We start from the raw sequence: 14906 nt of genomic DNA, 5'->3' as shown, positions 1-14906 counted from the left end.
CCCACTATTAGTGTGTGGGGACCTATGTGTGGTTTAAGTTTTATCAATGTTTCTTTCACAAATGTGGGTGCCCTTGTATTTGGGGCATAGATGTTCAGGATTGTGATGTCTTCTTGGTGGAATATTCCCTTGATTAGTATGAAGTGTCCTTCCCCATCTTTTTTGATTAATTTGTGTTGAAAGTCTATTTTATTAGATATTAGAATGGCTACTCCTGCTTGCTTCTTGCATCCATTTGCTTGGAAAGCCATCTTTCATCCCTTTACCCTCAGGTAATGTCTATCTTTGTGACTTAGGTGTGTTTCTTGTATACAACACATTGCTGGGTTTTGTTTGTGCATCCATTCTGTTAGTCTGTGTCTTTTTATTGGAGAATTAAGTCCATTGATATTGAGAGAGATTAATGACCAGTGGCTGTTAGATCCTTTGAATTTGATGTTAGCTGTGGTCATAAGGTTGTGTGCTTGGTTGCTTTTGTTTTACTGTAGTGGGGTTATTTATTTCCTGTGTTTTCTTGAATGTAGCTAGAGTTCTTGGGTTGTATTTTCCCTTCTAGTGTCTTTTTTATTGCTGGATTTGTTTGTAGGTATTGTTGAAATTTGTTTTTGTCATTGAATATCTTGTTTTCTCTGTCTATGAGTACTGAGAGTTTTGCTGGGTGTAGTAGCCTGGGCTAACATCTGTGTTCTCTGCATGACATCTGCGTGATATCCGTCCAGGCCCTTCTGGCTTTCACAGTCTCTGTTGAAAAGTCAGGTGTGATTCTAATGGGTTTGCCATTATATGTTACTTGGCCTTTTTCTCTTGCAGCTTTTAGTATTTTTTCTTTGTTCTGTATACTTACGGTTTTGATTATTATGTGGCATTAGGATTTTCTTTTCTGGTGTAATTTATTGGGTGTTCTATAGGCCTCTTGTATTCTTATTGGCCTCTCCTTTAAGTTGGGGAAATTTTCTTCAATGGTTTTGTTGAAAATATTTTCTGGGCCTTGGTGCAGGGAATCTTCTTTTTCCTCTAGTCCTATTATTCTTAGGTTTTGTCTTTTTATGTTGTCTTGAATTTCTTGGACAGTCTGTGTCAGGAATTTTTTAGATTTAACATTTTCTTTGACTGATACATCTATTTCTTCCATTGTATCTTCCACACCTGAGATTCTTTCTTCCATTTCTTGTAGCCTATTGGTTATGCTAACCTCTGTAGTTCCTGCTTTCTTCCCTAAGTTCTTTCTCTCCACAATTTCTTCCATTTGTATTTTTCTTTTTAATTTTTCCAATTCTATCTTCAGGTCTTGAGCTATTTCGTTGTTTTCCTTCACCTGTGTGACTGTATTTTCATGTTTTTCCTTCAATTCCTTCAGCTGTTTGTTTGAGCAATCCACTGTTTCTTTTATTTCATTCAGTGATTTAAGTATTTCCTCTCTAAAGTTCACAAACTGTTTGGCTGCAGCTTCTATTTCTTTTCGTATTTTATTTGTTTCCTCTGTTATCTTCTTCATGAGCATAAATGTTTGATTTTCAGTTATGCTGGGGTGTCTAGGGCTATTTGTTCCTGGATAACTGGGTTCTGGAGATGCCATATTGCTCTGGCAAACACCTGTGCTGTCCTCTACCCATTGGGCTATGTTAGGTGTTTGAAGTTAGTTTCCGGCTGTTCCTTTAGTCTCTCCTGTGGTGGAGAGAATCCCTTTGGCAGGAAGATGGTTTTTCCTGAAGGAAGCCTTCCCATCTTTTTGGGTATAGTTACTTGATGGCCGGTGTTTTTTTTTCAGGAGTTGCTACAGCTCACCTCAGGCATAGAGACCTGGGTGGTAGCGGTGGTCCTGATTTGTCAATAGGGCTCTCCTCTTACCGGGAGAAGTCCTGGAGACAGCTGCCCTCCTTCTGGGTTTCTTGCTGTAAATTTAGTGATCAGCTGCTGTAACCTGTGTGTCCCGTGGTTTGGTTGGTTTTGTTAGGGATAACTGGTTGCCCCTTGGAGTAGTATCAGAGGGTTGATCTCAGGGTTCCCGGTCTTTTGTAGGTCTGAGGTTGGGTCTCTGTGCCCCAGAACCCAAGAGGTAATCTGTGGCGGGTGATTACTGCTCTAGTGTCTTGGGGCACACAGTTCTGTCTGTAAGGAGTAGTTGGTACAAAGCAGGCCTCTGGGCTGGCGGAGTGTGCGCCCACCTGCTAGTCTGCGGGAGCTGAGTTTCCAATCACTCTGTGCTCCCTGTTTGGGCCCAGATCTGTGATGGCTGGGTGTACTCACCTGTTTGCGATCTGCAGTCTGCTAGACTTTCCCTAGGTGACCCCAGCAGCAAAGTTTCTTCCTTCCCTGTGGGGTTCTTTCTGGACAGGGGTTCCTAGTCTCTGTTGTATTGGGGCACGCAGCTTGTCTGTGCTGCTGAGCTGAGTGCGCAGCTCTCAGTGCATCAAGAGCTCAGTTGTGTTGGCGGTGGGTACCTGCTGTCCTAGAGACCTTCCTGGGGAAAGACTGGGTGACCCGTGATCAGACTGGCAACTTTGCTTCCCCGTGGGTTTTTCTTGCGACTGGGATTCCCAGTCTCAGGCACCCTTGTGCCCAGGGATCAGCCTGGGAAAGTGACTGGGACATGCATGCTTGCGGCTCCAGCCAAGGAGACCCAAAGCCAGCGTTACCTGGGATTCCTTCCGGGTTCTGGCTGGGTAGCCGTGAGTGGACCGGACCAATTCCCACGCAGTGGGAGCCTCCCATCACCTGGGAAACATGATCGATGTAGTTTCAGGGCCCAGAGTTCAGTCTCCTGTTCGCTGCACGGAGAGTGCTGTCCTGCTTCTCAGAAATGGTGCTCTCCTGGCGCTGCCATCTTGGCTCCCCCCTATGTTAATTTCTTTGATCCACTTGGACTTCAGTTTGATGCAGGGTGATAAATATGTGTCTGTTTCAATTTTGTACATATAGCCATCCATTTATAAGAGCAGCATTTTTTTTCAAGATGTTGTCTTTTTTCCATTGTATGGTTTTGAATTCAAGTATCCCTAGGTGTGTGGTTTTATTTCTGGGTATTCTATTTGATTCCATTGATCCACCATTCTGTTTTATGCCAGTACCATACAGGTTTTTTTACTATTGCTTTGTAGTAAAGCTTTAGATCAGGGATGAAGATACCTCCAGATGATCTGTTGTTGTACTGGATTGTTTTAGTAAATGTGTTTTTTGTTTTGTTTTTGTTTTTCCATATTAAATTGAGAATTGTTTTTTTAAGTTCTGTAAATAATTGTTTTGGTATTTTGATAGTAATGTCATAGAATCTGTAGATTGCTTTTGTTAGATGGTCATTTTTACTATTTTAATCCTATAGATCCATGTGCATGGGAGATATTTCCATCTTCTGATATCTTCTTCAATTTAGTATATTTTGCATTTTTATTAATTTATTTTTCAACAGTTTTCAATTTCTATGGAACACCTATAGTCTTCACATATAACACTTTCTTATCATCTTACTAGGAGTGCTAATTTGGCAAGTGAGTGTACAGTAATATCTTTAGAAAACATTTATCACTGAATGTTGAATTGATAGATTTATCCATTAGATAATAACCGAGAACAAATGATAAAATTAATGTTTACATAACTAAATGTGCAGATTTGCACATGCAAAAAAATATATCCAAAATATATATGTGCAATTCTGAGCGAAACTGAGTTGTTATCATAAGTACATTAGTTTATCAATGCCTTTGTACAACAAATACACTGGTTAGAGTATGAATCAAGTGAGCTGAGTAAAAAATATTATTAAAATTTATTTTTATTAATTACAGTTTATTCACTTTGTATCCCAGCTATAGCCCCCCTCCTTTTTCCCGTCCAAAACCAGCCCTCCTCTGTCCCTCGTCTCCTCCCATATCCCTCCCCATGTCCACTGATAAGGGAGGTCCTCCTGATCCTCCTGACCCTAGCCTATCTGGTCTCATGAAGACTGGCTGCATTGTCTTCCTCTGTGGCATGGTAAGGCTACTACCCCCTCAGAGGTTGGTGACCAAAGAGCCAGCCTCTGAGTTCATGTCAGAGACAGGTCTTCCCATTTCTAGGGAATAAACTTGGAGACTTAGTTGCCATGGGCTGCATCTGTGCAGGAGTTCTAGGTTGTCTCCATGCATGGTCCTTGGTTGGAGTATCAGTCTCAGAAAAGACCTCTGGGCCCAGATGTTTTGGTTCTGTTGCTCTACTTTTGGGGCTCCTGTCCTCTCCAGATCTTCCTATTTCTCCCTTCTTTAATAAGATTCCTTGCACTCTGCCCAAAATTTGGCTATGAGCCTCAGCATCTGCTTTAATACTCTGCTGTGCAGTCTTTAAGAGGCCTTCTGTGGTAGGCTGCTGTCCTGTTCCCTCTTTTCTCCTTCTTCAGATGTCCATCCCATTTGCCTTTCTGAGTGAGCGTTGATCATCTTTCAGAGAGTCCTCTTTCTTGCTTAGCTTCTTTAGGTTTTCAGACTTTTGTATGTTTATCTGATATGATATGTCTAATATCCACTTATAATTTAGTATATTCTATGTGTGTCTTTCTGCATCTGAGATACCTCATTCACGGTGATTTTTTTTTCTAGTTCCCACCAATTGCCTGAAAATTTAATGATTACTTTGTTTTTAATTGCTGAGTAGTATTGCATTGTGTAAATGTTTCACAATTTCTGTATCCATTTCTCAGTTGAGGGACATCTGGGCTGTTTCTAGATTCTGGCTCTTATGAAAAAAGCTACAATGAATGTGGTTGAGAAAATATACTTGTATACTTTAGCAAATATTGGATATATGACTAGGAGTTGTATAGCTGAAACTTGAAGTATCACTATTCATAATTATCTGAGAAAACACCAGATCATCTTAGTCATTTGGATAAGTATTGTCACTTGATAAATATGGGTCTGTTTGTATTGTTCTACATTTAGCCATTCAGTTATACAAGTACCATTTGTTGAAGATGCTGCCTGTTTTTCAATTTTATGATTTTGGCTTCTTGGGCAAAATTCAGGTATTTTTAGGTGTGTGGGTTTATTTCTGGGTCACATATTGGAGTCCATTGATCCACCATTTTTCTATGCCAGTACTATGAAATTTTTATTATTAGTTCTGTGCAGCACAGCTTGAGATCAGCAGTGGAGATACATCCAGATGATTTTTTTAATTAAATTTTTATTTTTTATATTAATTACATTTATTCAGTTTGTATCTCAGGTGTAGCTCCTTCCCTTACTCCCTCCCAATCCCACACTTCCTCCCTCATCTGTTCTCATGCCTGTCTCCAAGTCCACTGATAGGGAAGGTCCTCCTCCCCTTCCATCTGACCTTCGTATATCAGGTCTCATCAGGACAGGCTGCATTGTTCTCCTCTATGGCCTGTCAAGGCTGCTCACCACTCAGGGGGTGGTGGTAAAAGAGCCCGCCACTGAGTTCATGTTAAAGACAGTTCTTATTCCCCTTACTAGGGAACCCACTTGGAAACTGAGCTGCCATGGGCTATGTCTAAGCAGGATTTCTAGATTATATCCATGAATGAAACTTCATGGTTGGAGTATCAGTCTCAAAAAGACCCCAAAATATATTTTGTTACTGTTACTCTCCTTGTGGAACTCCTGACCTCTCCAGTTCCCACTATCTCCCCCTTCTTTCATAGGATTCCCTGCACTCTGTCCAAAGTTTGGATAAGAGTCTCAGATGAAAGGGGAGGAGTCCTCCCCAATCAGTGGACTTGGAAAGTGACAGGGAGGAGATGAGGGAGGAAGGGTGGGATTGGGAGGGAATAAGGGAGCAGGATACACTTAGAATACAGAGTTAATAAAATGTAACTAATAACAGTAATAAAAAAAGAGTCTCAGCATCTGCTGGGTAGAGTCTTTTAGAGGCCCTCTCTGATAGGCTTTGGTCCTGTTTCCTGTTTACTCTGTCTTCCAATGTCCATCCTGTTTGTCTTTCTGAGTGAGGGCTGATCGCTTTATTCAGGGGCCTCCTTCTTGCTTGGTTTATTTAGGTGTACAGATGTTAGTATATTTATCCTATCCTATAGGTCTTGTATCCACTTTTAAGTGAGTATATACCCTGTGTCTTTCTGCTTCTGGGATACCTCACTAAGAATGATCTTTTCTGATGCCACTATTTGCCTGCAAATTTCATGATTTCCTTGTTTTTAATTGCTGAATAGTATTCCATTGTCTAAACGCACCACAATTTCTGTATCCATTCCTCCATTGAGGTTCATTTGGGTTGTTTCCAGGTTCTGGCTATAGAGAATAAAGCTGCTTTGAACATGGTTGAACGAATGTCCTTGCTCAGTACTTGTGAACAATTTGGATATATGCCTAGGAGTGGTATATCTGGATCTTAAGGAAGCACTATTCCTAATTGTCTGTGAAAGTGCCATATTGAATTCCTAAGTGGTTTTACAGGTTTTCATCCCCACCAGCAACGGAGAAGGGTTCCCCTTTCTCCACATCCTCTCCAGCATGTGTTATCACTTGAGTTTTTGACGTTAGCCATTGTGATGTGTGTAAGGTGAAATCTCAGGGTCATTTTGATGTGCATCTCCCTGATGAATAAGGAATTTGAGCATTTCTTTAAGTGTTTCTCTGCCATTCTTTATTCATTTACAGAGAATTCTCTATTTAGCTCTGTACCCCATTTTTAATTGGATTATTTGATTTGTTGTTTTTTATCTTCTTGAGTTCTTTCTATATTCTGGATAACAACCTCTATGTGCTATACAGTTGATAAAGATCCTTTCCCAGTCTGTAGGCTGTAGTTTTTCTTTCTTTCTTTTTTTTTCCCCCTGAGGACAGTGACCTTTGCTTTACAGAAGCTGTTCAACTTCATGAGGTCCCATTTATTGATTGCAGATCTTAGAGCGTGTGTTGTTGGTATTCTGATCAGTAAGTTGTCTCCTGTGCCAATGAGTTCTAGGTTCTTCCCTAACTACTCTTCTAACGGATTTAGTGTGTCTGGTTTTATGTTGAGGTCCTCGATTCACTTGGACATTAGTTTTGTGCAAGGTTATAAATATTGGTCTACTTGCATTTTTTCTACATGTTAACATCCAGTTAGACCAGCACCATTTGCTGAAGATGCTCTTTTTTCCATTGTATGTTTTTTGACTTTTTTGTCAATAATCAAATATCTGTAGTTGTGTGGATTTATTTCTGGTCTTCTATTTGGTTCCATTTATCCACCATTCTGTTTTTATGCCAATACCATGCAGTTTTTATTGCTATTTCTCTGTAGTACAGCTTAAGATCAGTAATGCAGATACTTCCAGACAATCTGTTGTACAGGATCGTTTTGGAGATTCTGGGTTTTTTGTTTCTCCATATGAAGTTGAGAATTGTTCTTTTTAGAACTGTAAAGAATTGTGTTGGTATTTTGATCAGAATTGCATTGAATCTGTAAATTGCTTTTGGCAGGATGGCCTTTTTCACTATGTTAATCCTACTGATCCATGAGCATGGAAGATCTTACCATCTTCTGGTATCTTATTCAATTTCTTTCTTTAGAGACTTTAAGTTTTTTTGTGTTTATTTTTGTTTTAACAGGTCTTTCATTTGCTTAGTTAGAGTCACACCATGGTATTTTATGTTATTAGTGGCTGTTGTGAAAGGTGTTGCTTCCCTAATTTTTTTCTCAGCCCTTTTATCTTTTGTATACAGGAGGACTACTCATTTTTTGAGTTAATTTTGTACTCAGTCACTTTACTGAAGGTGTTTATCAGTTGAAGGAGTTTTCTGGTTGAGTTTTTGGGGTCACTCAGGTATACTTTCATATCATCTGCAAGTAGTGGTACTCTGAATTCTTCATTTCTGATCTGTATCCCCTTGATCTCCTTTAGTTGTCTTAATTGCTCTAGCTAGGTCCTCAAGTACTAATTTCAAGAGATGTAGAGAAAGTGCACAACCTTGCCTTTCCCCTATTTTCAGTGGGATTGATTTAAGCTTCTTTCCATTTAGTTTCATGTTGGCTATAGGCTTGCTATTTATTGTATTTACTATGTTTAGGTATGTGCCTTGTCTCCTTGATCTGTCCAAGAGTTTAAACATGAATGGATGTTGGATTTTGACAAATGCTTTTTTTTGCATCTTAGGAGATTATTCTGCTGTTTTTCTTCTTTAGTTTGTTTATATGATGGATTATATTGATAGATTTCTGCATATTAAACCACCCCTGCATACCTGGGATGAAGCCTATTTGATCATGGTGGATGATATCTTTTATGTGTTCTTGGATTTGGTTTGTAAGTATTTTGTCAGGTATTTTTGCATTGTTGTCCATTAGAGAGATAAGCCTGAAGTTCTCTTTTTTTGTTGGGTCTTTGTGTGGATTAGGTATTAAGGTGACTGGCGTCATAGAATCAATTTGATAATGTTATTTCTGTTTCTATTTTGTGGAATAGTTGAAGAGAATTGGTGTTAGCACTTCTTTGAAGATCTGGTCGAATTCTGTGTTGAAACTGTCTGGCTTTTATTGGAAGGAAGAATTTTGATGATTGTTTTTATTTCCTTGGGGGATATAGGACTATTTAATGTACTTACCTTATCTTGATTTAATTTTTATAAATGGAATCTATCAAGAAAATTGTCCATTTCATTTAGATTTTCAAATTTTGTGGTATATAGGCTTTTGTAGTAACACCTATTGATTGTTTGGTTTTCCTCAGTGTCTGTCATTATGTCCCCCTTTTCATTTCTGATTTTGCTTATTTAGATAGTTTCTCTCTGCTTTTTAGTTAGTTTGGCTAAGGATTTGTCTATCTTTTTGATTTTCTCAAATAACCCACTGTTTGTCTCATTGACTCTTTAAATTGTTTTCTTCGTTCCTAATTCATTGTTTTCTGCCCCGAGTTTGATGATTTCCAACCTTATATTCCTCTTGGATATCTCTGCTTCTTTTTTTCCTAAGGCTTTTAGGTGTGCCTTTAAGTTGCTTCTATGAGTTATTTCAAACTTCTTTCTGGAAGCATTTAGTGCTATGAAATTTCCTAGTATCACTGCTTTCATTATGTCCTATAAATTTGGATAAGTTGTGCCTTCATTTGCATTGAATTTTTGGAAGTCTCTAGTTTACTTTTTCATTTCTTTCCTGACCTAACTGTCATTGAGTAGAGAGTTGTTCTGTTTCCATACGTATGTATGTTTTTGTTGTTTCTGTTGTTGTTAAGGTCTAGTTTTTGAGCATGGTCATCTGATAGGATACAAGGGATTATTTGATCCTCTTGTATTTGTTGAGGCTTGCTTCATGCCCTACTATATGGTCAGTTTTTGAGAGGGTTCCAAGAGGTGGTGAAAAGAAGGTATACTCTTTTGAGTTTGGTGAAAAGATCTGTAGACATCTATTAGGTCCATTTGATTAGTACCTCTCTAAGTGTCATTATTTCCCTTTAAGCTTCTGTCTAGATGATTTGTTTCTTCATGAGAGTGGAGTGTTGAAGTCTCCCACTATTAATGTGTTGGGATCGATCAGTGATTTAAGCTTTTATAATGTTTTATTTACTAATACAGGTGCTCTTGTATTTGGGGCATAGATGTTCAGGATTGTGATGTCTTCCTGGTGGATTTTTCCTTTGATGAGAATGAAATGTCTGTCCTCATCTTTTTTGATTAATTTTGGTTTAAAATCTATTTTATTAGATATTACAATAGCTACCCCAGCATGTTTTGTGGGTCCATTTATGTGAAAAACATTCTAGCCCTTTACTCTGAGGTAGGTGATTATCTTTGTTGCAGATGTGTGTTTCTTGGATGCAGCAGAATGTTGGATACTGTGCCCACAACCATTCTGTTAGTCTTTTTATTAGAAAGTTGAGTCCATTGATATTGGTAGATAATGGTGACAAATGAATGTTAGTTTCTTTTATTTTGGAGTTGGTGGTGTTAATGTGTTTCAGTGCTTGTTTTCTTTTAATTAATTGCTGTCAAGTTATCTATATTCTGTGTTTTCTTGGATTTAGTTGATTTCTTTGGATTGGAGTTTTCCTTCCAGTATCTTCAGTATGGCTGGGTTGCTGTGTAGATATTATTTAAGTTTAGTTTTGTCATGGAATATTTTGTTTTCTCCATCTATGTTGATGGAAAGCTTTGCTAGGTATATTAGTCTGGGTTGGCATCTGAGGTCTCTTAGAATCTGCATGACATCTGCCCAGACCCTTCTGACTTTAATAGTTTCTGTTGAGAAGTCTGATGTGATTCTGATAAGTATTCCTTTGTATGTTATTTGTTCTTTTTTCCCTTGCTGCTCTTAATATTTTTCATTGTTATGTAGATTTAATGTTTTGACTATTATGCAATATGAGGTGTTTCTTTTCTGGTCTAGTCTATTTGGTGTCTTGAAGTCCTCGTGTATGTTAATGGACATCTCTTTCTTTAATTTGGGAACATTTTCTTCTATGATTTTCTTGAAAATATTTTCTGGACCATGGGGCTTGGAATCTTCTTTTTCATATATTCCTATTATTCTTAGATTTCATTTTTTCATGATGTCTTTGATTTCTTCAATGTTTTGTGTTTGGAACATTTCTGATTTCATTTTTCTTTGAAAGATGTATTTTTTTCTGCAATTGTATCTTCAGCACCCGAGATTCTCTCTTCCATCTCTTTCATTTCATGTATTCCCTTTTATTCTGTTGGTGATGCTTACATGTGTGGTTACTGATCTTTTCTCTAAGTTCTCCAACTCCAGGATTTTTCTGTTTGTGTTTTCTTTATTGACTTTAATTTTGTTGTCATGTCTTACACCATTTCCTTCATCTGTTTGAATGCAGATTCCTGTCTTTCCATGTGTGTTTCCTCTCTATATTCCACTACTTGCATTTCTACATGTGCCTCTATCTTTGCTTCTATTTGTTTGGCTGTATTTGCCTATATTTCTTTGAGAGTTTTGTTCTTTTCTTCTTTATGTGCCTTTAATAACTTCATAAGCATAGGTTTAACATAATTTTTCTGTGTTTCCAATGGATTAAAATATACATTGATCCATTGAAGCCATGATGTCCTGATTTTTGTTGGATGTGTTCTTTCACTGTCCTCTAGCCATCTGTTGTATGTTCCTGGAGTCTGTAATTCAGACTGGGTCAGTCTGTCTCTGGTGTCTGGATTATTCTTCAGAAAGATGAGAGAGGTGCACAAGTTTGAGAGTGGATGTTGGTCTTTCAGCTGTAGCTAAGGTAGAAAGGTTGCAGGTTCATATGTGCAAGCACAGGTGTGTGCATGACTGTGACTTCAGGGAGAGGGTGCTAGAGTGTGTAGATGCCTAGAAGTGTGGAGATTAATTGCAGGAGGGGTGGGGGTGCTGGCACTGTTCCTGGATGCAATGCACATGTGCAGGTACCTTTAATGCCTCAGTGGCTTACAGACCTCCTGGTATTCAGATCAATTTCTGGAGCCCAGGAATTGTTTGTCTGGATACTTCTGGTAGACCCACAGAAAAAGGTCTTTAGTGTCTTGAATGCTGTTTCAAGGATCCTTATGTTGCCCACTGTGGAGGTGTGGATGGGAGTAATCTGATGTCTGGATGCTACCTTAGAGGGACCCTGGAACTAGGGCTTTGCAGGAGCTCACTTAAAGGTGCACACACTCACTGGCAGGCCTTATCTGAAAACACTGTTCTTTACTCTCAGATTTTGGCCTGCAGGGGCAAAGGATAGTATAGAGTTCCATCAGCTCAGTGGTGTCCACTGGTTGGCAGTTGGGCAGGGAGGCCTGTACTTGGGGTAGCTGGGTCTGCAGTCTCAGTCACAGAGCAAAGAGATTCATCCTTGGACTATCTGCTGCCCTGCTCCAGATCCAGCCCTGGGAGACCTGCCTATCCAGTTTCAGTCATGGAAGCTCATGCAACCACTGAGGCCTCAGCTTAGTAGAGAGGCCTGTGCTTGGGGCAAGGGGAAGTGCAGGGGTGTTGAATATTTGCCATTCTTATTCCTTGGAGATGGCCAAAGGTGACCTGGATCTAAACTGTCCCAGCTCACAGATTGTCACCTCTCACCCAGCAAGTCACAGTGTATATGTTCTGGCTTCAGCTGCCCCTCCACTCACCACTTTCAGAATTTAAGATCTTGTGCCCCTCAGATACTGTGCTCACTGGTCACTGTCATCCTGGATTCCCTAAATGTTAACCTTTTTATGCAAGATTCAAAGTTTAATGTTTCTTGCCATGAATGTAAACTAACAAACTATTTCTAAGCTTTCACATGGACAACATGCTTGACAGACTTCTTTTATTATGATTCCTGTGGATGTTTCTCAGGCTTGGTATTCTGATAAGAGATTACAAGTGCTAGGAGTAGAACAAAAAGAATGGTTAGGTTAATAATTACATTTATTATGACCCTCATGGTCATCTATTTAGGTCACTTTTATGGTTTATTATGGGACATGGCTTGTTACTGTTATTAAGAGCATTCCTCCTGCCAGTGATAATTAAACCATTCATCAAGGTCTTCTGGAATGTTAAAGATGATCTGCATAAGATTAAACTCCAGCATCTACCCTATCAGAGGTTGTTAGTCAAGAAAGGGTAAGATCTCTTTGAGGAATATTCAACCTACGATAGGGTATGAATGATGGAACTCATGTACCAATGACAGGTAAGAATATATCTTTCAAGAGAGACAACCAAAGACAGGCACAATCTTCTGTTCCATAGCTCTTAAGCTATGGTCTTTTAAAATATATAAAAAAAAAGGGAGACCTGTGGAGAGCTCCTGCTTTGTTATTCAGAAAAAGAAAAAAAAAAGTTTTCACCCTGGCCTTCACCTTGAGGCAGAGAAAAGAGTATGTTTCACCAAATTCCTTAAAACTTGTTTATTTAACCTTGGACCACATCTGCTACAGGGAAGTAGTTTTAGAAAACAAGTTTGGCAGTTCCAGGAACTTCTTTTTGTACTGATGTTACTTGTTTTTGCTTTGCCTATAAAAGGAACTGTGGAATAAACTCACACTGCAGTCTTACTGACAGCCTTCTTCAGCTGATCCCATGTGTAGGGTGACTTGATTTAATTATTTCAATCTTCACTTCCTACTCAGGAACTGTTTAAATCTGCCTGCTGCCTCCAGCACTTGCTAGCACTCACAGGCCATTGTAGAAATTCACTTTCTACCTAAAGACCAAAATGGGAATTCTCCTTTGGTCAGTCCCAGCTGGAGGATCCACACAACAAACCTGGAACCTGAGGTTCTGTGTAGATAGTGGAAGGGGGTTGAGGGTGACAGATTGTGACAGACAAAGGAGCAGGAAGGGAGCTTTGAGATTGTCTTTACCGCATCTTGATTCAGTCTTGATAAATGTAGTCTCAAGAAAATTGTGCATTTCATCTACATTTTCACATTTTGTTGCAGATAGGTTTTTGAAGTAGGACCTAATGATTCCTTGTATTTCCTCAGTGTCTGTTATTATGTCTCCCTTTTCATTTTTGATTTTGTTCATTAGAACGGTGTCCCTCTCATTTTAAGTTAGTTTGGCTAACATTACATTTGACAGAGGGCTAATATCAAGAATATATAAAGAACTGAAGTTAAACACCAACAAACCAAGTAATCCAATTAAAAAATTGAGTACAGAGCTAAACAGAGATTTCTCAATGGAGGAATATCAAATGGCAGAGAAATATTTTAAGAAATGCTCAACATCCTTAGTCATGTGGGAAAACAAAGTAAAAATGATCCTGGGATTTCACCTCACACCCATCAGAATGGCTAAGATCAAAAACTCAAGGGATGATGCATGCTTGAGAGGATGTGGAGAAAGGGGAACTCTCCTCCATTCCTGTTGGGAATGTAAACTTGTACAACCACTCTGGAAATGAATCTGGCCCTTTCTCAGAAAATTAGGAATAGTGCTACCTCAAGATCCAGCTATATCACTCATAGGCATATATCCAAAAGATGTCCCACCATTCAATAAAGACTCCTAGGTGTATACCCAAAAGATGACTCGTGATTCAATAAGGGCATTTGATCACCTATGTTCATAGCACCTTTGCTTGTAATAGGCAGAATCTGGTAGTATCCTAGGTGTCCCTCAATGGAGAAGTGGATACAGAAAGTGTGCTCTACTTACTGCTCAGCAGTTAAAAACAAGAAAATCATGAAATTTGCAGGGAAAATGGATGGAACTAGAAAATATCATCTTGAGTGAGGTAACCCAGAAGCTGAAAGACACATATTATATGTATTCACTTATAAGTGGATATTAGCCATATAACACAGGACAAACATACTAAAATCTATAGTCCTAAAGAAACTAAGCAGCAAGGAGGACCCTAAGGAAGATGCTTAATCCTTATTCAGAAGGGCAAACATGATAGACATTAGAAGTAGGGGAAGACAAGGAACATTACAGGAGCCTTCCACAGAGGACCTCTGAAAGACTATACCCACCAAGGAATAGAAGAAGATATTGAATTTTTTAGCCAAACTTTGGGCAGATTGCCAGAATCCTTATGGAAGTAGTGGGAGATAAAAAGACCTGGAGGGGACAACAATTCCACAAGGAGAACAACAGAGCCAAAATATATGGGCCCACAGGAGCCTGCGGAGCCTGATACTCCAACCAAGGACCATGCACTGTCCATTAACCATGTAAAGGAAGCCCATTGGCTGCTCAGTTTCTAAGTGGCTTCCCTAGTGAGGGGTACAGGGGCTGTCTCTGACATGAACTCAGTGGAGGGCTCTTTGATCACATTCCCTTGCAGAGTGCAACCTTTCCAGGACACAGAGAAAGATGATGTGGCCAGCCCTGATGAGACTTGATAAGCTAAGGTCAGATAGAAGGAGAAGAGAACCTTCCCTATGAGGGGACTAGAGAAAGGGCACAGGGGGAAAAGATGGAGGGTGGGAGGGACTGGGAGAAGATGAGGGAGGGGGCTTCAATGAGGATACAAATTGAATAAATTGTATAAATAAATATAT

The sequence above is a fragment of the Meriones unguiculatus genome (assembly GCF_030254825.1).
Source record: "Meriones unguiculatus strain TT.TT164.6M chromosome X unlocalized genomic scaffold, Bangor_MerUng_6.1 ChrX_unordered_Scaffold_30, whole genome shotgun sequence".
In the NCBI taxonomy this organism is placed as follows: domain Eukaryota; kingdom Metazoa; phylum Chordata; class Mammalia; order Rodentia; family Muridae; genus Meriones; species Meriones unguiculatus.
The sequence above is the reverse complement of the archived record's forward strand: the minus strand, read 5'-3'. Positions refer to the sequence as shown.